The sequence below is a fragment of the Rattus norvegicus genome, chromosome 13 (genome assembly GCF_021556685.1).
Source record: "Rattus norvegicus strain SHRSP/BbbUtx chromosome 13, alternate assembly SHRSP_T2T, whole genome shotgun sequence".
Classification (NCBI taxonomy): Eukaryota; Metazoa; Chordata; class Mammalia; order Rodentia; family Muridae; genus Rattus; species Rattus norvegicus.
In genome coordinates, this window is record NC_141546.1 from 3,713,285 (window position 1) to 3,736,342 (window position 23,058).

General features: G+C 39.2%; 1 protein-coding gene across 2 annotated transcripts in view; it reads left to right on the forward strand.

Moving 5' to 3' along the window:
- Window positions 1-403: 403 nt before the first annotated feature.
- Window positions 404-23,058, forward strand: part of Cntnap5c (contactin associated protein-like 5C) — a gene marked incomplete at its 5' end in the record, with an annotated part of 856,281 nt that continues 833,626 nt past the window's right edge. For both annotated transcript variants that reach the window (NM_001415869.2, NM_001047866.3), the window contains 3 exon segments: window positions 404-431; window positions 17,597-17,675; window positions 19,515-19,535.

The window sequence follows — 23,058 nt, forward strand, 5'->3', positions numbered from 1 at the left end:
AGTCAACATTAAAAAGTAACAATTTCTAAAGATTACAGAACTCTTATCTGTCTGCCTGGCAAAAAGAAAGCAGAGGATTATTTACAGGACTCAGAAAATGGGCTAAATCCTTTATGTATTATCACATTTAATCCTCTTAGAAGCCATGTTACTGAGAAAGGCTTAGGTCCCATTTTTGCCAAAGAGAACAAAGTTCAGAGAGGGTAAATCGATTACTCAGGAGTCTTCATCTAAAACCTTACTCCTCTCATATGACACCAGACTCCACATGGGCCTTGGCATTTGAAGCATAGAATATACTTATTCACCTACTGAGACCCTGCCTTAAGGGAGATACAGACAGTAAGGATCACCTGAAGCTGTAATAGACAAGGTCAATTGTGTCAGGGTTATGTCTACAACCAGGCAGATAAGGAATGAGAGGAAAGGAAATGGAGTACTTGACTTTATATCAGGCAGTGCTCTGCTTTTCTTTCTGTTACTGTGTGAAATACTTGGACAAAAAGCCACTTAAGGGAGGAAGAAATTTATTTAGCTCAAACTTCCAGGTGAAAGTCTGTTATTAAATGGGGGTGAAGTAGAAACCATTTGGGAACAATGCTTCCAGGTTTGCTTCTAGGTTTGTGCTCAGCTGGCTTTCTTATACAGCCCAGGACCACCTGCCCAGAAATGGGCCACTTACAGTGGGATATACTCTCCTGTTAACATTAAAAAAACAATCCCCTCAGACATACTCACCAGCCAGTCTGATCTAGGCTATCATCCAGATGAGAATAATCTCAGGTGGCTTAGGCTGAATCAAGCTGACAATTAAAGCCACATAAGAAAATCAGGACTGCTATGTACTTAGATATTTTTTTTCAAATACCTACAAATATACAGAAATAATATTCCAAAACATACTATATGAATTCAAACTTTTAATTCATTGTAGACACAAAACCCAGCATAGACTTATATATGCTTTCTCAGTTAGCATTGCTTTACTTTTGATTTTACTTTTGCTCAAATTCAGAGCTTGCCTAATTAAGATCTAAGCTAATTGTAGATCTATAAAGAAGCATTTGAGGCCTCCATTAAGGATGTCTATTGTAAGGTAAAATATTCTGCTCTTAATTTAAATATTCTGCTCTTAAATTAAATATCTAACTCTTACAGCTGCTCAAAATCTCTGGAAGGAGCAAATATCCAATATTTTATAATTATTAAGTTTGATGGGATGCTGAAGTAAAGGTGCTTGCTACCAACCCCGACATCAGAGTTCAACTGCTAGAACGCACACAGTACATGAGAACCCATTCCCAAACACTGAATTCTGACGTCAAGATGAAAGGTAAATAAACATAATATAAACTGTTGAGGCTGTCTCCAAAAACAAAGCAAGTTCTCTCTCATTTCTTCATGGCTCCCTGGGGTCCAAAATGAGGTATGTCCGCATCATCCATTTTCAATCTGGGTACTTCAGTGTTCATTCCAAACTATGTAAGACCTATAAGCAGAATGAACTGTGGGAGTATCAAGTTTTTCCCATCACACCCATAAGTGAATAGATGACATCTCAAAATGTCTTGCTTTTTAAACTTCCAATTTTTTGATGTCATTTCAGTAATGCAACGCTGAAGGATAGCCTTAAAGAGATCAGGTATGACAGGGTAGTATCAGGGCAGCATGGACACCTGAACATCCAGTGACTGATGGTGAGGATCTCAGGATGTTAATGTAATTTGTACATGGTGTTTTTCCTATAACCTAGACAGCTCTTAAATAAATGAGACAGAGACTATAAGATTTATGTAATAGGCCTTAAAGCACAATTTCTAAGCATTTATTAATATTTTCCAATCCTCTAGGCTAATCTGGCTACCTCTCTGACAAAATCTCTGAGATAATTGCATTTTTTTTATTGATTTAGCTTTCTCTGCTCCAGGTGTTTTCTCATGGTGTCACCAAAACCCTCTCCTTTGGGTGAATCTTCCCCCCCCTCTCCCTTCTCCTCTCCCCTCCATTCTCCTCCTCCTCCTCCCCCTCCTCCTCCTCCTCCTCCTCCTCCTCCTCTTCCTTCTTCTTCTTCTTCTTCTTCTTCTTCTTCTTCTTCTTCTTCTTCTTCTTCTTCTTCTTCTTCTTCTTCTTCCTCTCTCTCTCTCTCTCTCTCTCTCTCTCTCTCTCTCTCTCTCTCTCTCTCTCTCTCTCTCTCTCCCACACACACACTGGTTGATATCCAGGCCTATTCTTTACTGTACTGAGTTATTGCAGGTCAGCTCTTATTGACAAAGAAGACAATGAATTTGGAGTAATGTTTATACAACCTTGAGCTAAGAGATTCTTAGAATACGCACTTTCAGGCCATGTCCAGATTGTAACCAGATATGGGAGTAGAAAAATCAGCATTGGAATAAGATAAGAACAATATTCACACAATGCACAATAACTTTATTACAACATCAGATATCAGAGCTTTGTCTTCTAGGATGATCTTTAGAATCCAAAAGGAACATTTTTAGGCCAATAAATCTGGTAAGTCTCACTGAACAAGCCACATATTATGCCCCAGACACACAATTCCAAAAGTCTCAAAAGAAAACACAACTAGCTGTAAGCCCAAGATAGGAGCTGGAGTATAAAATGTTACACGATTTCTACTCACCACAGATAGGGAACTAAAAGCAGAGCAAACTGACATTTCTACCAAAGTTGAACATAGTGAGTCAATGAGTATATATTGGGGTTAGTTGCATGAGTATGTTGAAAGTACACACAGGAGCAGGATGGCTCAAAAGCAGCTGAGTCACTGGAAGCCCATGCTAGCATGTGATGACTCAGGAAGACAGCAACTCTGCAACTCTATGCAGACATAGAGGCAGCTCAGCATGTCTGAGAATCTCATCTAAGGAGATCTGCCGGGTAGAATCTCCCCTTCTAACAAAAGTTTAGTGTGTTACTAACATTGAGGAGGACCCTAGTGAACCATGTTTCACCTTTCTCAGACATGTGACGTTATATTTATGTTTCAGAAGCTCCCCCTATCCTTCATTTGAAAGGAAACTGCTCTACAGCATAGACCTAAACCTATCTTGAAGATGGATTTTTTTTTTTTTACAGTGCTGTAGTGCATCTTGCTGATTCTATTAGAGGAGAAAGCTGGAAAACTGCGGCAGCAAACTAAGCTAGGAATCAGATTCCTGTCCTAAGGGTGGAGGCTTGAGTGTAGTCACATATTGATTTGTACACCTTACCCTAGTTCTCCCATATTTGGTTAAGCATTCCTAAAAAGTAGTCTTGCAAATTAGTTGGTTGATTAGTGGAGTCTGGAAATATATTGGAATTTTCCATCAGCCATAGAATTTGCCGAAAATGCAGAAAAGAAAATATAACATAACCAGGTGCAGTTTGTGAGGATGGCAGAGGTGGTGTGGTGTGGGGTAAGGTGGGAAGGTGGGATGTGGGCTGCAGCTGATTTGAGAAGTCCCCGAGGCGATTCATGTTATGTGCTTTGTGGAATGTCCAGAAGCTAAGAGATGGGAGCTATTGCAAGCTTTTGGTATTGTTTGTAGCTCACTGGAATGAGACTTTGGGGTCCCTTCTCACACTGCCACAGCCCTAGTAGACTCTGAAAGCACTGCCATATGTGCTCCAACCTAGCTGGTTCTCCAAACCGTAAATGGCTGGAATGGAGTCTTGCTGTGGAAGTCTTTCCCTTGAACCTCTACTTCTCCTGGTGAAAAACAGAACAACAACAACAACTGAAAAGAAAATTATACGAATTCTAGGTTTAAAAAAATAAAATTAAAAGAGTTAGCCCCAAAAGCCACAAACTCAGGGCTAAGCCCTGCCGCCAGGAATAGCAGGCCATAAGATAAAGAAAAGGAATGCAGGAACCAGCTCAGGCTATCGAGGACTGACCCATAAACCATCCAAAGACGTCCCCCCAGCTTACTCAGAGTCATACTTTAACCAGATGTCCTCCAGACCCTGATAAGCCCCTACTAGTGCTTTTCAGCCATTGTGTCCTGCAGTGAGCACTCCAAGAAACCGGGCAGCCCAAGCCTAACCAGAGGTGTTTCAAATACAAATGCTCCATCAATTTTGACCTGAAGACCCTACACTTCTCCTGATTTAGTAGCTCTGTTCCAGGAACCAGGGGGCCATAAAACCTTCTGGCGTCCCCTTATCTCCTGGAGCCATAAAACAATCTTGTAGCTTGTGGTACATTCCCCTTTGACATCCCCCATCCCCTGGTGCTCACAGCCTCTGCCTTTAAATACTCTTTTTCCCAGCCTCTCGGGGCCGACACCTCTGTCTCCTGCGCGGGATACGTGTCGGCCCAGAGATCTCTGTAATAGGTCTCTGTAATAAACCTCGCCTTTGCTTATTACATCCAAAATGGTCTCTCTGTGTCTGGGGTCCAAGATTTCCCAAGACTTGAGTAAGGGTCTCTCTGCGTTGGATTTTTTCACAACAACAACAACAACAACAACAACAACAACAACAACAACAACAACAAAATAAAATGACAAGCAAACAATAGCAGCAACAACAAAAAACAGAGTGTGGTTTGGGTGTACGCTGATAATGTAATAGTCTTGAAGAAAGTGTGTGTATCTCATTTCTTAGCATTTTGAGATTGTTCCCAGGTTCACAGCAGATAATTTGAAGGGTCTTATCTAGCATCTGGATTAAGTATTTTAAGATGATACCCAAGAAGCATAAAGATATCTAATGATCTCGTACAGATATGGGGCTAATCCCAGCTTTATGGCTTTGAGCAGTCACTTGAATACTCAAAGGTTTAATGTGTTTATGAAACCAGGACAATGAAGCTTCATTCAGTGGTGACCCCAGCCACGTTTTACAGTGGCTCATTGTCTGAATTCAGTATCTGGTGTATGCTGCCATAATAAGAGAAGGGAGTGTTAATGAGAGCAGCTCAGATGTGAATTGTTGTGGTAATTTCTTATACCATAAGCCCGTATAAAAACATACAACTCAGTTGTGATATTTATGGTATATGCCTTGATTGGGCAGATCTATCATTATACTAATTGATTCCCCAGCTACAAGACCTGTTGCTACTTGCAGCTTCTCCAAGCCATGTGGTTCTGTTCCATCTTACTTCCTCCTCCTCTCAGCTGTCTATATGAGTCCTCCCATGCTACCTTTTATTTACCCTTCCCAATCATCAGATCTCACTTTTATTTGACCAGTCAGAACTGAGAGAAGTTTCCGTAAGATCACCTGAGTATGTGATACACCCTGGGGCAAGCCCTCTTTTTTTTTTTTTTTTTTTTTTTTTTTTTTTTTTTTTTTATTAACTTGAGTATTTCTTATATACATTTCGAGTGTTATTCCCTTTCCCGGTTTCCGGGCAAACATCCCCCTCCCCCCTCCCCTTCCTTATGGGTGTTCCCCTCCCAACCCTCCCACCATTGCCGCCCTCCCCCCATAGACTAGTTCACTGGGGGTTCAGTCTTAGCAGGACCCAGGGCTTCCCCTTCCACTGGTGCTCTTACTAGGATATTCATTGCTACCTATGGGGTCAGAGTCCAGGGTCAGTCCATGTATAGTCTTTAGGTAGTGGCTTAGTCCCTGGAAGCTCTGGTTGCTTGGCATTGTTGTACTTTTGGGGTCTCGAGCCCCTTTAAGCTCTTCCAGTTCTTTCTCTGATTCCTTCAATAGGGGACCTATTCTCGGTTCAGTGGTTTGCTGCTGGCATTCGCCTCTGTATTTGCTGTATTCTGGCTGTGTCTCTCAGGAGCGATCTACATCCGGCTCCTGTCGGTCTGCACTTCTTTGCTTCATCCATCTAGTCCAATTGGGTGGCTGTATATGTATGGGCCAAATGTGGGACAGGCTCTGAATGGGTGTTCCTTCAGTCTCTGTTTTAATCTTGGGGCAAGCCCTCTTAAGCAAGCAGAATTAACATCAAAATACAAACAGAACCAGGGCAACCCACAACAGTGAGTGGTCATTTTGAGATAGAAAGGAATCATTTGGCATTCCCTAAAGAAAATGTGCCCCCTACCTCATTTTCATGAATGATTCTTTCTCTCTAGTACAGGGATGAAATGCATTTTCCCAGCTTTCTGCATGCTCTCCCAAAGGGTTGGAAGATATCAGAGATCTGAATGAGCCACTAAGGGTCTATCAATGAAGAGATAAATTAGAAGAAAGATGGAGTAAAAAAAAATAAAACAAAGTAGAGTGCCAGTGTGCTCAAGTCTTCCAAGTGCAGTTTATGGAATGGGTTCATCTGATGCAGTTGTAAACTTGATACAGAGCTAGAATCAGTATATTATAGTGACAGTCTTTATGACAAATATACTTCCTGTATATAAAAAGCCATCTTCATCTTTCCTCTATATGTACACAGTTTTTACCCTTAAATTCAAATTTCCTTTTAAAAAAGATATTCACACCTAAGTCCAAGACTAGACAGCCATGGGGTTAGTGAAAGTAGCAAGCTCCAGGCTCAGTGAGAGACACCATCTAAAAAACTAAACTGTGAAGCAATTCAGACGAACATCTAATGGTGACCACTGATCTCAAAGTACACATGTGAGTACATACATGCACTCAAACAAATCAAAAAGGCAGATTTCCTTCTGAACAAATTTTACAGTTCTTAGGAAGTAAACGGTGACGTAGATATTCCCACTGTACTTTAACTACTATGTCTGGATTCCTATACTAAGCTTAAACACCAAGGCATATTTTTGTTTTTCATTCTGCTCTTTCTAGTCCAAACCCCTGACTTACACCACATGAGACAAAGCTAAAGTTGTTTTAGGAAATACCCTTTCTTCTATCTTGGGGGAAGTGCCTGGTGGGAGATTTTTAAACTATTTTGCCATCTAAAACAAAACAACCTTGCATGGAGAGGACCTGAGGTAACCATTCACTAGGCCAGGAAGATACGTCATTTGATAAAGTTCTTGCCCTGCAAGTGTTAGGACAGAAGTTCAGATCTCTAGAATTTTGGAAAAGCTGAGCAGATGTTGTACAACCGTGTAATCCAAGCACTGTACTGATACTGACAAAAATTCCCTAAGTACACACTGGGCAGCAATCTCTGAGTTCAATTGCGAGACTCCAGATCAATAGCTACAACAAAATTTAACAACACATGTGAACCTCCACACGTACATATATACAAGTTCATACAAACACATGTCCATGCAGGCAATATACACATTAAAACATGAAACAAATCCTTAATGTCAAATCAACTCATTGTCAGGACCATTCAACTTATAAAGTAAAATACTGGAAATGTTAAGAAAAATAAAAAAATACAGCAATAAATACTGTAAAGAAATAAATTGACATTACTGACGATTGGCACATCAACATCCCATGTTTTGTGAGTATATCACAGTTAAATTCCTGCATTCTCTATTGCTTCCTCTTTCTTCACAGAACTCTGCTCACCACATTGAAACTCATCAGATTTGGTATTGAGCATGTAATTTTTCCCTTGTGTATCCCTTTTTTGTTGTTTTTCAGGATTTTTTTGCTAAAGAATTTCAGTACAATGCACAATATTTAGTGAGCACAATACAGTGTGTATTCCTACTATTTTAATCTATTTGATCATGATAGGAGAAGATAGAGGAGGGTATAAAATGAAGGTTAAATTCATCTGACCTTAATTCTGACTAACTTAAACCTTGTTGATGGTTGCAAATTATGAAACAAAAATCCATGGACCTGTCTTGTGATGTTAACATTTGTAGCATTTTATTCCCAAGTAGCTTTGGCTAGGGTTTGCTCAAGAGTCACAGTTGTGATTTAGGACAAGCAAGGACAAAATTTTATATAGAAAAGTAGAACATACTGAAGCATTTTGCCAGGAGTGGGCTTTTTATTTTTAGTCTGTCCTGAAAAAAGTATCATTATTGAGTCTAGAAATGGCTCAAAAAGCATTACATTATAGAAACTGCCAGTTATTCCACAGAGCCTGTAGGACATTTGCAGTCACATGGCTGTGTTTTCCATACCAGAGAACTTTGTTTGCTATGGCTGGGCACTGCTTGGACCAGGTCTCCCTCTGTCTTGCAGCATGCCAACTGACTCTGTGTATACTACTGTAATAGAACACAGTCCATCTTCTGGCCTACTGAATTTGCCCAGGATTTTGACTGCTTTGTTATTAAAACTAATATTTCCACAAGGGAAATACTGTCGTACTTGCTGGCTTCAATATACTTTTAAAACAATGCCATATTAGTGAATAGAAATGCCAACAGTGATGGATTGGGAATTTAGATACAAGTTCTATCCTATCACATTTTCAGTAAGAAAATTATATTTTCAGACTTAGAGAGATGCCCCATGAGCTGTAAGCATGAAGACATGATTTAGAATTTGTAATATCCACTTAAAAGCTAAATCAGGCTGTGTGTTTCTATAACTTCACATTGAGGGGTAGAGCTTTGAGGATGTCAGGCACCACTGACCTGACCAACAGGCAGAGCCAAATAGCCAGCTTTGGGGTTAGTGAGTTTCTCTCAAAAAAAAAGTTGAGAAGCAATTTCAGGAAATTCTTTCTTCAGAGACTTGAAGTTCTTGTCATACGGATCTTTCACTTGCTTGGTTTGGGTCATACCAGGATATTTCATATTATTTGTGACCATTGTAAAGGGTGTCCTTTCCCTAACTTCTTTCTTAGCCCATTTGTTCTTTGAGTAGATGAAGGCTACTGATTTGTTTGAGTTGGTTCTATCCAGCTATTTGCTCAAGTAGTATATCAGCTGTAGGAGTTCTCTCGTGGATATTTGGTAACTTATACATACTATCATATCATCTGCGAAGAGTGATACCTTGACTTTCTCCTTTTCAATTTGTAGCCCTTTGATCTTTGGTTGCCTAATTACTCTGGCTAGAACTTCAAGTACTATATTGAATATTTAGCGGGAAAGTGGGCAGCATTGCCTTGTCCCTGGTTTTAGAGGGATTACTTCAAGATTCTCTCCATTTAGTTTGATGTTGGCTATTGGCCTGCTGTATATTGTTTTTATTATATTTAGGTATGGACCTTGAATTCTTATTTGCTCCAATACTTTTATCATGAAGGGGTGTTGTATTTTGTCAAAGAATTTTTTCAGTGTCTAATGAGATCATCATGTGTTTTTTTTTCTTTTAGTTTTGTTTATGTAATGGATTATGTTGATGGACTTTTGTATATTGAACTATTTGTGCATCCCTGGGCTGAAACCTACCTGATCATTAATCATTAATTAATTAATAATCATTCTGATGTGTTCTTGGATTTGGGTTGCAAGACTTTTTTTGAGTACTTTTGCATCAATATTCTTGACAGAAATTGTTCTGAAGTTGTTGTTGTTGTTGTTGTTGTTGTTGTTGTTATTGAGTCTATGTGTGGCTTTAGTTTTAGTGTAACTGTGGCTACATAGAATGCATTAAATAGTGTTCCTTCCCTTTCAATTTTGTGAAGTAGTTTGAGAAATATCAGTATTAGGTCTTCGTTGAAGGTCTCACAGAATTCTGCACTAAATCCATCAGGTCCTGGGAATGTTTTGGTTGAGAGACTTTTAATAACTGCTTCTATTTCTGTAGGGGTTAAAGTACTATTTAAATGGTTTAACTGATCCTGATTTAACTTTAAAACTTGTAATCTGTCTAGGAACATCATCCATTTCATCTAGATTTTCCCAGATTTGTTGAATAAAGTATTTTATAGTGAGAACTGTTTTTTTTTTAATTTCTTCAGTTTGTTGTTATGTCTTCCTTTTCATTTCTGATTTTATTAATTTGGATACACTCTCTGTGCCCTTTGGATAGTCTGGCTACAGCTTTATCTATCTTGTTGATTTTCTCAATGAACCGGCTCCTGGTTTTGTTGATTTTTGTATAATTCTTTTTGTTTCTATTTGGTTGATTTCAGCCCTGAGTTTAATTATTTCCTGCCATTTACTCCTCTAGTGTGAATTTGTTTCTTTTTATTCTAGAGCTTTCAAATGTGCTGTTAAGCTCCTAGTGTATACTCTCTCTTGTTTCTTTAGGGAAGCAATCAGAGCTATAAGTTTTCCTCTTAGCACTGCTTTCATTGTGTCCCATAAGTTTGGAAATGTTGTGCTTTCATTTTCCTTAAATTCTAACACAAACCATAATTTCTTTCATTATTTTTCCCTTGATCAAGTTATCTTTGAGTAGAGAGTTAGTTGTTCAGCTTCCTTGTATATGTAGGCTTCCTGTTGTTTGGGCTGTTGTTGAAGACCACCTTTAGTCTGTGGTGGTTTCATAGGACACATGGTATTGTTTTAATCTTCTTATATTTGCTGAGGCTTGTTTGTGTCCAATTTAGCCTCAATTTTGGAGATGGTATCCTGAGGTGCTGGGAAGAAGGTATATTCTTTTATTTTATCACAAAATGTTTTATAGTTATCTGTTAAGTCCATTTTGTTCATAACTTCTGTTAGTTTCACTCTGTCTCTATTTTGTTTCTGTTTCCATGATCTGTCTATTAGTGAGAGTGGTGTTTTTAAAGTCTTTTACTATTTTTGTGTGAGGTTCAATGTGTGCTTTGAGCTTCAGTAATGTTTCTTTTACATATGTGGGTATTATTCCATTTGGGGCATAGATGTTCAGAATTGAGTGCTTCTCTTGATGGATTTTTCCTTTGATGTGTATGTAGTATCTTTCTGCATCATTTTTGATAATTTTGGTTGAAAGACTATTTCTTTGGATAATAGAATTGCTACTCCGGCTTGTTTCTTGGGACCATTTGCCTGGAAAGGTTTTTCAGTTTTTTACTTTGAGGTAATATCTTCCTTTATCACTGAAATGTATTTCCTGTATGCAGCAGAATCCTAGGTCCTGTTTTCATATCCAGCCTTCTTGTCTATGTCTTTTTCTAAGAGAATTGAGTCCATTGATGTTGAGAGATATTAAGGACCAATGACTGTTGCTTCCTGTTATTTTTGTTGTTAGAGGTGGAAGTATGCTTGTGAGATTCTCTTCTTTGAGTTCCTTGTGAGAATATTAGTTCCTTGCTATTTCTTGCATGTAGTTTTCCTACTTGACAAAGATAGTTTTGATTGGCCATCCTTCTAATCCTTGTTGTTCTTCCCTCTCTCCAGTATACAACCTCTGCTTGCATATGACAACTAGCCTTGCCCCTTCTACTTACATATCTTATATGTTCTATTATTATTCCCACTTCCCATCCCAAACAGGTCAATATTAATAAATAGCATCTAATTCACATAGTGCCTAACCTCCTCTTTCAACATCCAGGAGTGGGTGAATGTAACTCTGCTTCATTGATGGCCCATTTTACAACAGGAGTTTGAGCTTGTCATTCTATTTCCTACTGAGACACATGATATAACTTTCAGATGAGTCTTCTAGCTCCCTGACCTCTAGCCCTACCACTGCTGGGGAAGAGCACAGTTCCTATGCTGAGAATGTGTAGTTGCTTCGTCACACTGTTCTACACACTTCTCTTGATAGGTTCTCTCACACCACTGTAGTGTCTGATATTCTTCCAATCATTGTCTTTTAGAATAGAACCTATTGCTTGCAGTATCTTATATTTTAAACCTAGGAATCATCCTGAATGAAATCTCCTAGAAAGTTTTGCTAAATTTAACCAAGCCATTGACACATTAGATTACAGAACGGAAATGAAAAACAGTGCAGTAAAGTAATTTGCAGAGAACAAAATTTTCTTTGTCTAAGAATGAAAACAAAAGTCAATAAGCATCAACAGGAATTCGGGATATAGCATGGCTTTTGGTCACATCATTTCCAACAGTTATGACTATTTGCACAAGGCCTATACAAAATTTATCCAGTCAAAATTCCAGCAAATTAATAGTGAGCTCCCAAGCTTCCAACTCTATTAGAGGAGATATTGCCATTTGGTCTCTCTTAAGACTAGAGGTGTCATTCTCCTTTGGGGAAATACTTTCAGTGTGTTACTCTCGTCCCAGTAGATGACATTAAACCCATTGGCATATGGGCTGCACCTATTGGAGTAGGGATTATAAACAATAACCAAATTAAAAGTAAATATGAATGTAGGAGGGTGGTACTATAAACAGCCCTCTAGGGAATAGGGGTAGATGAAGTTGTGGATGGATGTGATCATACACATTGTATAAAATACAGAACATCCAAAGAATAAAAGTCACTAAAAATCAGTAGCAGTATGAAAGCACAACTGGGTTGTGGTGTATAATCCAATAAGAAAGGAAGTTATGTCTGGGATTGTGGTATATTCAAGGACAATCTGAAAAAGAAAGAGCTAAATTTACACAGAGAAGTCACTCCACCCGTCTTAGTTAACTCTATAGTACTGTGGTAGTTTGAGCATGCCTAGACCAGGGAGTGGCACTGTTTGGAGATGTGGCCTTATTGGAGTAGTGTGGCCTTGCTGAAATATGCGTGCCACTGTGGGCTTGGGTTTTAAAACCCTCATGATAGTTGCCTAGAAGGCAGTCTTCTAGCGTCCTTCAGATGAAGGTGTAGAACTCTTAGCTCTGCTGGCGCCATGACTGTCTAGAAGCTGCCATGCTCCCACTTTAATGATAATGGACTGAACCTCTGAATTTTTAAGGCACCTCCAATTAAATGTTGTCCTTATAAGAGCTACCTTGGTCATTATGACTCTTCATAACAGTAAAACCCTAACCGAGGCAAGTACTTATGTGAAGGCTCAAAACAGACAATAGACAGACTCACATTCAGGCTGACTGAAAGTACACACCAAAAAAGTGAACTTCTGTGTACATGATGGCAATTACCAAGTTCCATCTCTCCATGCTCATGGCAGTCTCCTCCATATTGCCCCTACTGTTATTCCTGACATCTCAGATCTCGACTGTTGACAACCCAGAAGAGTTCCACTTATTAGTCCCTATGTAAGATTGAGAGTTGACTCAGCATCCTGGCAACTGTTATTTTGCTGACCCACAGAGGGCTGCATCAATGCTGACCCCAGACAGAAAGCTCTGCCACTGATGACCTCAGAGAGAGCACTACATCACTGCTAACACAAGACAGAGTACTTCATAACTTCTGACCCTCAACTGAGAGCTGAATAATGCTGACCACAAACAAACAGCTACCTTACTGCTGACCTCAGAGAGAGTTGCATCACTACAGGCCCACAATCCTATATTTCGGCCCATGCCATTTTCAGCCATACATACAATTGCTCACAAGCACACATTTTAAGCTGTTTTATTTCAAATAATTATTGGCATTGGTGTTCAAAATTGACCCCTGGGTTTATGCTGCCTAATCATCTGTTTTATCACTGAGACATATGCCAGTACCTTTTGTTAAAATGAAAGATCTGCTGCCTATAGACCTCAAGTCTGTGTCTGAGTCCACTCTCTTCATGGAACAAAAGAGTCTAGCTCTGACTGCACAGCAGGTGATGAAAAAGTCACATGTTCACATGTTGTGGTAAAGTGAAGGTGGAAGTCAGGACAGAGAAGGTGAGGTTCTCTGTGTTGCACTATAGACAACTGTTATCTTTTGGTCTCCTCATTATGAAGCCATTTGCCCTTGGGTTTTATGGGAGAGAAAGGAGATAGGGTCATATTGAATAAAAAAAACACAGTATTTATTCTCATTGTTTGTTAAGTTAAATTATACATTACAATAATAAATAAAGGCAAAATCCTGAGTTATCACCTTAAACACCAATAAAGACATTCAAGAGAATTCGTATTTTATATCTTTTACACAAAGTAGGTCATTAAGTATTCAATTCTAAGAGGAATTTTATCTTGCCAATAAATGCAAGTGAATCTCTTATGCTCCATATCCCTATATTCAGACAATTTACTCTAGTAATCAAGATGATACACACAATTTCACTTCACTACCAGCTGTAACGCTATTGGCATTTTAAGAATAATGAATAAAATATACTTTGGCAGCATTTGAAAATGCTACTTAAAGCAGCTGCATCTTAAACGTTGAACAGTAACTTCTTAAACACTGTGCTCATATTGCTGCTATCCTTTATTCTGTGCGTGCTCCTTCACGCTGTGAAAGAAGCTCCTTGGAATGTGGTGTTCTTACCTTATAAAGAGTAAGTCATCCCAACCTCTGCAATGTGAAGTATCAATGTTCTTGAGTTTACATGTAGATACTCAGAAACAAAAAGATGAGATTCTTCCATTTATCTGTTCTTACCTGTTTGTCCTCCCTGGGTCCTTCTTCCCCTTTGGGGAAGAAGGGTCAGAAATGCACTGAAGGAGAAAGCAGAAAGCAATGAAGATGTGAAAGACTGTGAAAATACATTGTTACATGTCAAGTATTTCTACTGTCAAGAAAACAACTTTATTTTAGCAATAAGATACATTAATGAGGGCTAGGTATTTGCATAGTTACCTTCATCATTGTGACAAAATACACTGAACCCTGTATCAGAAGGCAAAGGATGAACAGAATGTCACAATGATCTGTAGGACCTCAAAATGTGCCTTCAGTTCTCCACATCTCACAAGGAGGCTATACCATCTGAAGGTTCAACAGCTTTCCAGATTCTAATACCAACACCATGATCCTCTAGAAACATTTCTTATTCAACACATAATATACATTACATAAATAGTTGGTAATAATGTCAGTAATGACAGTGTGTCTCTGAAAGAGATGACACTCATCCAGTGGTCGCCAGTGCACAGTAATAGACCTATGTCCTGGTCCATGCTGGTCTGGTAACAGTCCTAGGTAGATTTTCTTTTTATCTTGTTCAGTCCAAATATTCTCTTATATAAAGTAACTTCAAATGTCTGTCTGGTCCCAAAGACCCAGAAATCTTTGAATATTACAATGTATTGTTGTTAGATGGGTCAAATATTGTGTCAATAGCATCTGATCTGTAAAAGCAGAGGTGTTTTTGTTCCCACCTTGTAGGATTGGACTTTTGTTGATATAGGGATGAAGTATATATGGCATTTCACTTTGAAGTCAGAAAAGATAATAGTGGAGGACTGAAGAGTTGGTCCAGCAATTAAGAGTGTTTGTTGCATTTCTGAGAGATCTGGGTTCACTTCCCAGGATTGAAATCAGGCAGCTTATAGCAAGCTATTCTTTTTGTTTCTGTGAACGTACTCTGACGTCCAGAGATATGTGTACATACCCACACAGAGACACACATGTTTCAAAATGGAAATAAAATTAACTATAAGACAGAGAAAACAGCAAAGATGAGCCATCATTTGCTAAAGAAAAATAACCATATCAGGCACTAGAAAGCCTGGCATCATGGAACACCATCCAGCCAGGAGGATTATAAGTTGGAAATTATGGGATACCTAAACACCACCTCACAAAGAGAAACTCCCTCCAGATAAGGATTTTTCACTCTTTGACCTCCTTTAAGCTCATGAGCAGGCACATACATACACTCACCATGGACATGGTGGAGCAGGGGAGATTGTGCATTTGTGAAAGCACTTGGAAGCTGAAGAAGCAGAGGAAACTATATTTGAAAGACAATGTATGGCAAGTAAGCTTACTAGATGCCCATAAGACTAATGAAGAAAGTGGTATTTTCTTTTTTTCCTTTTCAGTCAAAGCAACCTCTAACACAGTGCCGAGTTGTATTGAGTACACGTTGTGATTTCCTCACATAGCTTCTACCTCTTCTCTTCTACACTTCTGTTTCCTTGACTCTTAGCACAGAAGAACCATCAGCACCACCGATATTTTGGAGAGTTTCATAGTACAGGAGCCAAATCCTAAGAATAAAACATTTAGATCTCTTTTGAGATGATAGAAGATAGCCTTGGAGGCTGTACTACTTCCTGCTCTCATGGAAACTTCATATTGACCACTTTTCTTCATCCTATTTTTACTCCATCATATAGTTTATGCAGGATATGGCTCAGATGACTTTCTACTTGGCAGACATAGAACACAGCTTGCTCTACTTGCTTAGATTGTCTTCTGACATTTTGTCAGGAAAAGAAATAGCAATTGGGAAGTGCAAAGTCATAGGCCTGTCCTACTCTAGATCATGGTTATTGAGTAAACATGGAGATGCCAGAGGGAACTATTCCCTTATTCAGGATGGAAGGCAGGTGACCTCTCTTCCTTTCAGTTTTGAAATTTTACCATTTCTTCATTATTTTGGGACATGAAAGCTTATTTCAGGTGGGTTCTTTAAGAGACATTCTTTGAACACAGTAGGTCTGTCAGGACAAGAAACTCAGTTTTTGGCAGAGGTTACTGTTCACAGATTTGCTGATGCCCAAAGTAGAAACATTTTCCTCAGAATGTCATAGATGGAAATAGCCAACAAAGAACATGTCTGCTGTTGCTGTGAGGCCAATAGATTCTTAGAGATAAGGTCCTCATAAAGCTGTTGTTGGGGGGGGCTGGGGATTTAGCTCAGTGGTAGAGTGCTTACCTAGGAAGCGCAAGGCCCTGGGTTCGGTCCCCAGCTCCGAAAAAAAAAAAAACAAAAAAAAAAAAAAAGCTGTTGTTGGGGAGCACAGAAAGCTGGACAATTGTTTTAAAGAAAACTATTTTGAGCTGTGCTAGACCCTTAGTGAATGTTTTCTAAGTTTGCCCTAGGGTATATCTGTTTCTGCACTTGCATTACTGAATGGTCTGTGAGTACCGAATGGTATGTGGCACTGTTTTACTCAGATCCATCCCCAGTGCCAATCTGAAGACAGGCACAAATAGAATTTTAAAATACATGGGATGTTTAAAACGTAAATGATTAGGTCACAGCTATGTTTCTTCACTGGAGGCATTTTAACAATTTACAAGTTTACCCAAGAGTTACAACTGAAAGGAAAGAAATTAAGCACAATGATCATTTTCTAGGTAATGTATGGTTTAAACTGAGTTCACATGCTTCCATTCTGTTAGAATAAAAATACAAATGTGTAGAAACATGAAGTGGTGTTTGTAGTATAATACCTCATAAAAAAGGTATATGGGATGGTAAGAGCCAGGTGCAATATACTACTTATAACTACTTATAAAGGTCATCTATGACATATAAAAAACTTATTAGAGCTTATGAGGGATGATTGCACCATGTGTGTTTGTGTGTGTGTTTGTATGTTTGTGTGTGTGTGTGTGTGCGTGTGTGTGTGTGTGTGTGTGTGTGTGTGTGTGTGTGTGCTCTAGTGTATAGATACACATATTTGCAAGTTAATATGCATTCTGATAAATATGCATGTCTGTGTCTATGGAATCCAGAGGTCAATTGTGAGGGTCATTCCTCCAAATGCTGTTCTCTGTGTTTAAAAGAGAATAACTCATTGGACTAGACTGCAGATCACACAGTAAGTTATCTGGCTGGCAAGCAATGCCCAGAAATGTACTCGTCTCCTCCTCCCCTGTGCTGTCATTAACAGAAGGCAGCAAGGCACCCAGGATTTTACTGGGGTAGTAGAATTAAGGCATAATTATGGTTTCACAGCAATCACTTGTAAAGTAAGGCTATGCCTCTAACTGTATTTGATGTTCTAATATTTTTTAACAAAATATTTATAAGTAAGCACAGTGTTTGCCATGTATTTGTGTGTGTATGTGTGCGTGCATGTATGTATGTATGTATGTATGTATTTATGTATGTATGTGTGTGTGAAAAAGGAGAGAAAAGAGAGACAGAGAGGAGAGGAGGGAGAAGAGAAAGGGAGGGAGAGAGGGAGGGAAAGAGAGAGGGAGAGAGATTAAAGAAATGTTTTGTGGGGTAGTTATCTAGCATTTTCTTGTGTTATGAGTAAAACAGCAACACATGTACTATGTTTTCCTGTTGGCATGCCTCAAACCCTAGAACCTTCAAGCTGCCCTGATTCTGATAATTTTCCTCTGCAGTTCCTATATGCCTCTGTTTCATTCTGTCAAACATTTTTAGATGTTTGCATTTGGGAAAAACTTGAAACACAGTTAACTATATGATTTAAAACACACTTAAACAGGAATTTAAACCTGACCCGACATATCTAATAATTTTCCTACACTTACCTGAAAATTGGCTGGATAAACAATCATGATACTATGTAAATCTTCTTTTCAAATGTCAGATCAGTTGCTCCCAAGATCCTGTACCAGAATATTTATCTAGTGTAGCACACTTCAAATCTGTTTTGAATAAGATCTCTCTAGAGGACATAGAGTAATTTTTCAATGTACAAGAGAATCAGTTGGATACAATATGAAAATACAAAAAATGATAATTTAGATGAGCACAAATAATCAGTTATAAGAATAACTGATTTCAGCTGCCGCCGCAGATAGCTTGTGAGCAGCACCCGCGAGCAAACTTGAGCCTTGGACCACAGGTAAGACCAACTTTTCTGCTGCAAGAGACCTGCCTGGTGACCTCGGGACACACAGAGGCAGAATTCCTCTAGGACCGGGCACTTCCTGTGTTTACCAGGAGTCCCACACCCGCGGATCCTGGCCGGCAGCAGCTCTCTGCTCCCAGACCCCGTGGGAGAGAGACCTCACTGCCTGGTCAGGTGGGCACTCCTGAGGCTGCAGAGCGGAAGAGACAACCAACATTGCCCACCCCTGCCCACATCCCTGGCCCAAGGGGAAATTGTATAAGGCCTCTGGGTTCCCATGGGGGAGGGCCCAGGAGCGGCTGGACCCCTGCGCCTGAGACACCGCCAGAACCTGAAGGAACAGACCAGATAAACAGTTCTCTGCACCCAAATCCCGTGGGAGGGAGAGCTAAACCTTCAGAGAGGCAGACACGCCTGGGATAACAGAAGAGACTGCACTCTGTACACATTACTGATTCCAGTGGAAAACACCAAACTCCATCTGGAACCCTGGTGCACTGAAGCTCCCAGAAACGGCGGCTCAGATCTTCCTGGTTGCTGCCACCACGGAGAGCTCATGGGCAACACCCCGAGAGCAAACTTGAGCCTTGGGACCACAGGTAAGAACAACTTTTCTGCTGCAAGTGACCTGCCTGGTGAACTCAAGACACAGGCCCACAGTAACAGCTGAAGACCTGTAGAGAGGAAAAACTACACACCCGAATGCAGAACACTCTGTCCCCATAACAGGCTGAAAGAAAACAGAAAAACAGGTCTACAGAACTCCTGACACACAGGCTTATAGGACAGTCTAGCCACTGTCAGAAATAGCAGAACAAAGTAACACTAGAGATAATCTAATGGCGAGAGGCAAGAGCAGGAACCCAAGAAACAGAAACCAAGACTACATGGCATCATCGGAGCCCAATTCTCCCGCCAAAGCAAAGACGGAATATCCAAACACACCAGAAAAGCAAGACCTAGTTTCAAAATCATATTTGATCATGATGCTGGAGGACTTCAAGAAAGACATGAAGAAATCCCTTAGAGAACATGTAGACGCCTACAGAGAGGAATCGCAAAAATCCCTGAAAGAATTCCAGGAAAACACAATCAAATAGTTGAAGGAATTAAAGATGGAAATAGAAGCAATCAAGAAAGAACACATGGAAACAACCCTGGATATAGAAAACCAAAAGAAGAGACAAGAGGCTGTAGATACGAGCTTCACCAACAGAATACAAGAGATGGAAGAGAGAATCTCAGGAACAGAAGATTCCATAGAAATCATTGACTCAACTGTAAAAGATAAAGTAAAGCAGAAAAAGTTACTGGTCCAAAACATACAGGAAATCCAGGACTCAATGAGAAGATCAAACCTAAGGATAATAGGTATAGAAGAGAGTGAAGACTCCCAGCTCAAAGGACCAGTAAATATCTTCAACAAAATCATAGAAGAAAACTTCCTTAACCTAAAAAAAGAGATACCCTTAGGCATACAAGAAGCCTACAGAACTCCAAATAGATTGGACCAGAAAAGAAACACCTCCCGTCACATAATAGTCAAAACACCAAACGCACAAAATAAAGAAAGAATATTAAAAGCAGTAAGGGAAAAAGGTTAAGTAACATGTAAAGGCAGACCTATCAGAATCACACCAGAATTTTCGCCAGAAACTGTGACGGCCAGAAGATCCTGGACTGTTGTCATACAGGCCCTAAGAGAACACAAATGCTAGCCCAGGTTACTGTATCCTGCAAAACTCTCAATTAACATAGATGGAGAAACCAAGATATTCCATGCCAAAACCAAGTTTACACAATATCTTTCTACAAATCCAGCACTACAAAGGATAATAAATGGTAAAGCCCAACAAAAGGAGGCAATCTATACCCTAGAAGAAGCAAGAAACTAATCGTCTTGGCAACAAAACAAAGAGAAGAAAAGCACACAAACATAACCTCACATCCAAATATGAATATAACAGGAAGCAATAATCACTATTCCTTAATATCTCTCAACATCAATGGCCTCAACTCCCCAATAAAAAAACATAGATTAACAAACTGGATATGCAACGAGGACCCTGCATTCTGCTGCCTACAGGAAACACACTTCAGAGACAAAGACAGACACTACCTCAGAGTCAAAGGCTGGAAAACAACTTACCAAGCAAATGGTTGGAAGAAGCAAGCTGGAGTAGCCATTCTAATATCAAATAAAATCAATTTTCAACTAAAAGTCATCAAAAAAGATAAGGAAGGACACTTCATATTCATCAAAGGAAAAATCCACCAAGATGAACTCTCAATCCTAAATATCTATGCCCCAAATACAAGGGCACCTACATATGTAAAAGAAACATTACTAAAGCTCAAAACACACATTGCACCTCACACAATAATAGTAGGAGATTTCAACACCCCACTCTCATCAATGGACAGATCATGGAAACAGAAATTAAACAGAGACGTAGACAGACTAAGAGAAGTCATGAGCCAAATGGACTTAACAGATATTTATAGAACATTCTATCCTAAAGCAAAAGGATATACCTTCTTCTCAGTTCCTCATGGTACTTACTCCAAAATTGACCATATAACTGGACAAAAAACAGGCCTCAACAGGTACAGAAAGATAGAAATAATCCCATGCGTGCTATCAGACCACCAAGGCCTAAAACTGGTCTTCAATAACAATAAGGGAAGAATGCCCACATATATGTGGAAATTGAACGATGCTCTACTCAATGATAACCTGGTCAAGGAAGAAATAAAGCAAGAAATTAAAGACTTCTTAGAATTTAATTAAAATGAAGATACAGCATGCCCAAACTTATGGGACACAATGAAAGCTGTGCTAAGAGGAAAACTCATAGCGCTGAGTGCCTGCAGAAAGAAACAGGAAAGAGCATATGTCAGCAGCTTGACAGCACACCTAAAAGCTCTAGAACAAAAAGAAGCAAATACACCCAGGAGGAGTAGAAGGCAGGAAATAATCAAACTCAGAGCTGAAATCAACCAAGTAGAAACAAAAAGGACCATAGAAAGAATCAACAGAATCAAAAGTAGGTTCTTTGAGAAAATCAACAAGATAGATAAACCCTTATCCAGACTAACGAGAGGACACAGAGAGTGTGTCCAAATTAACAAAATCAGAAATGAAAAGGGAGACATAACTACAGATTCAGAGGAAATTCAAAAAATCATCAGATCTTACTATAAAAGCCTATATTTAACAAAACATGAAAATCTGCAGGAAATGGACAATTTCCTAGAAAGATACCAGGTACCGAAGTTAAATCAGCAACAGATAAACCAGTTAAACAACCCCATAACTCCTAAGGAAATAGAAGCAGTCATTAAAGGTCTCCCAACCAAAAAGAGCCCAGGTCCAGACGGGTTTAGTGCAGAATTCTATCAGACCTTCATAGAAGACCTCATACCAATATTATCCAAACTATTCCACAAAATTGAAACAGATGGAGCACTATCGAATTCCTTCTATGAAGCCACAATTACTCTTATACCTAAACCACACAAAGACCCAACAAAGAAAGAGAACTTCAGACCAATTTCCCTTATGAATATCGACGCAAAAATACAAAATAAAATTCTGGCAAACCGAATCCAAGATCACATCAAAACAATCCTCCACCCTGATCAAGTAGGCTTCATCCCAGGCATGCAGGGATGGTTTAACATACGGAAAACCATCAACGTGATCCATTATATAAACAAACTGAAAGAACAAAACCACATGATCATTTCATTAGATGCTGAGAAAGCATTTGACAAAATTCAACACCCCTACATGATAAAAGTCCTGGAAAGAATAGGAATTCAAGGCCCATACCTAAACATAGTAAAAGCCATATACAGCAAACCACTTGCTAACATTAAACTAAATGGAGAGAAACTTGAAGCAATCCCACTAAAATCAGAGACTAGAAAAGGCTGCCCACTCTCTTCCTACTTATTCAATATAGTTCTTGAAGTTCTAGCCAGAGCAATCAGACAACAAAAGGAGGTCAAGGGGATACAGATCAGAAAAAAAGAAGTCAAAATATCACTATTTGCAGATGACATGATAGTATATTTAAGTGATCCCAAAAGTTCCACCAGAGAACTACTAAAGCTGATAAACAACTTCAGCAAAGTGGCTGGGTATAAAATTAACTACAATAAATCAGTAGCCTTCCTCTACACAAAAGAGAAACAAGCTGAGAAAGAAATTAGGGAAATGACACCCTTCATAATAGACCCAAATAATATAAAGTACCTCGGTGTGACTTTAACCAAGCAAGTAAAAGATTTGTACAATAAGAACTTCAAGACACTGAAGAAAGAAATTGAAGAAGACCTCAGAAGATGGAAAGATCTCCCATGCTCATGGATTGGCAGGATTAATATAGTAAAAATGACCATTTACCAAAAGCAATCTACAGATTCAATGCAATCCCCATCAAAATACCAATCCAATTCTTCAAAGAGTTAGACAGAACAATTTGCAAATTCATCTGGAATAACAAAAAACCCAAGATAGCTAAAACTATCCTCAACAATAAAAGGACTTCAGGGGGAATCACTATCCCTGAACTCAAGCAGTATTACAGAGCAATAGTGATAAAAACTGCACGGTATTGGTACAGAGACAGACAGATAGACCAATGGAATAGAATTGAAGACAGAGAAATGAACCCACACACCTATGGTCACTTGATTTTTGACAAAGGAGCCAAAACCATCAAATGGAAAAAAGATAGCATTTTCAGCAAATGGTGCT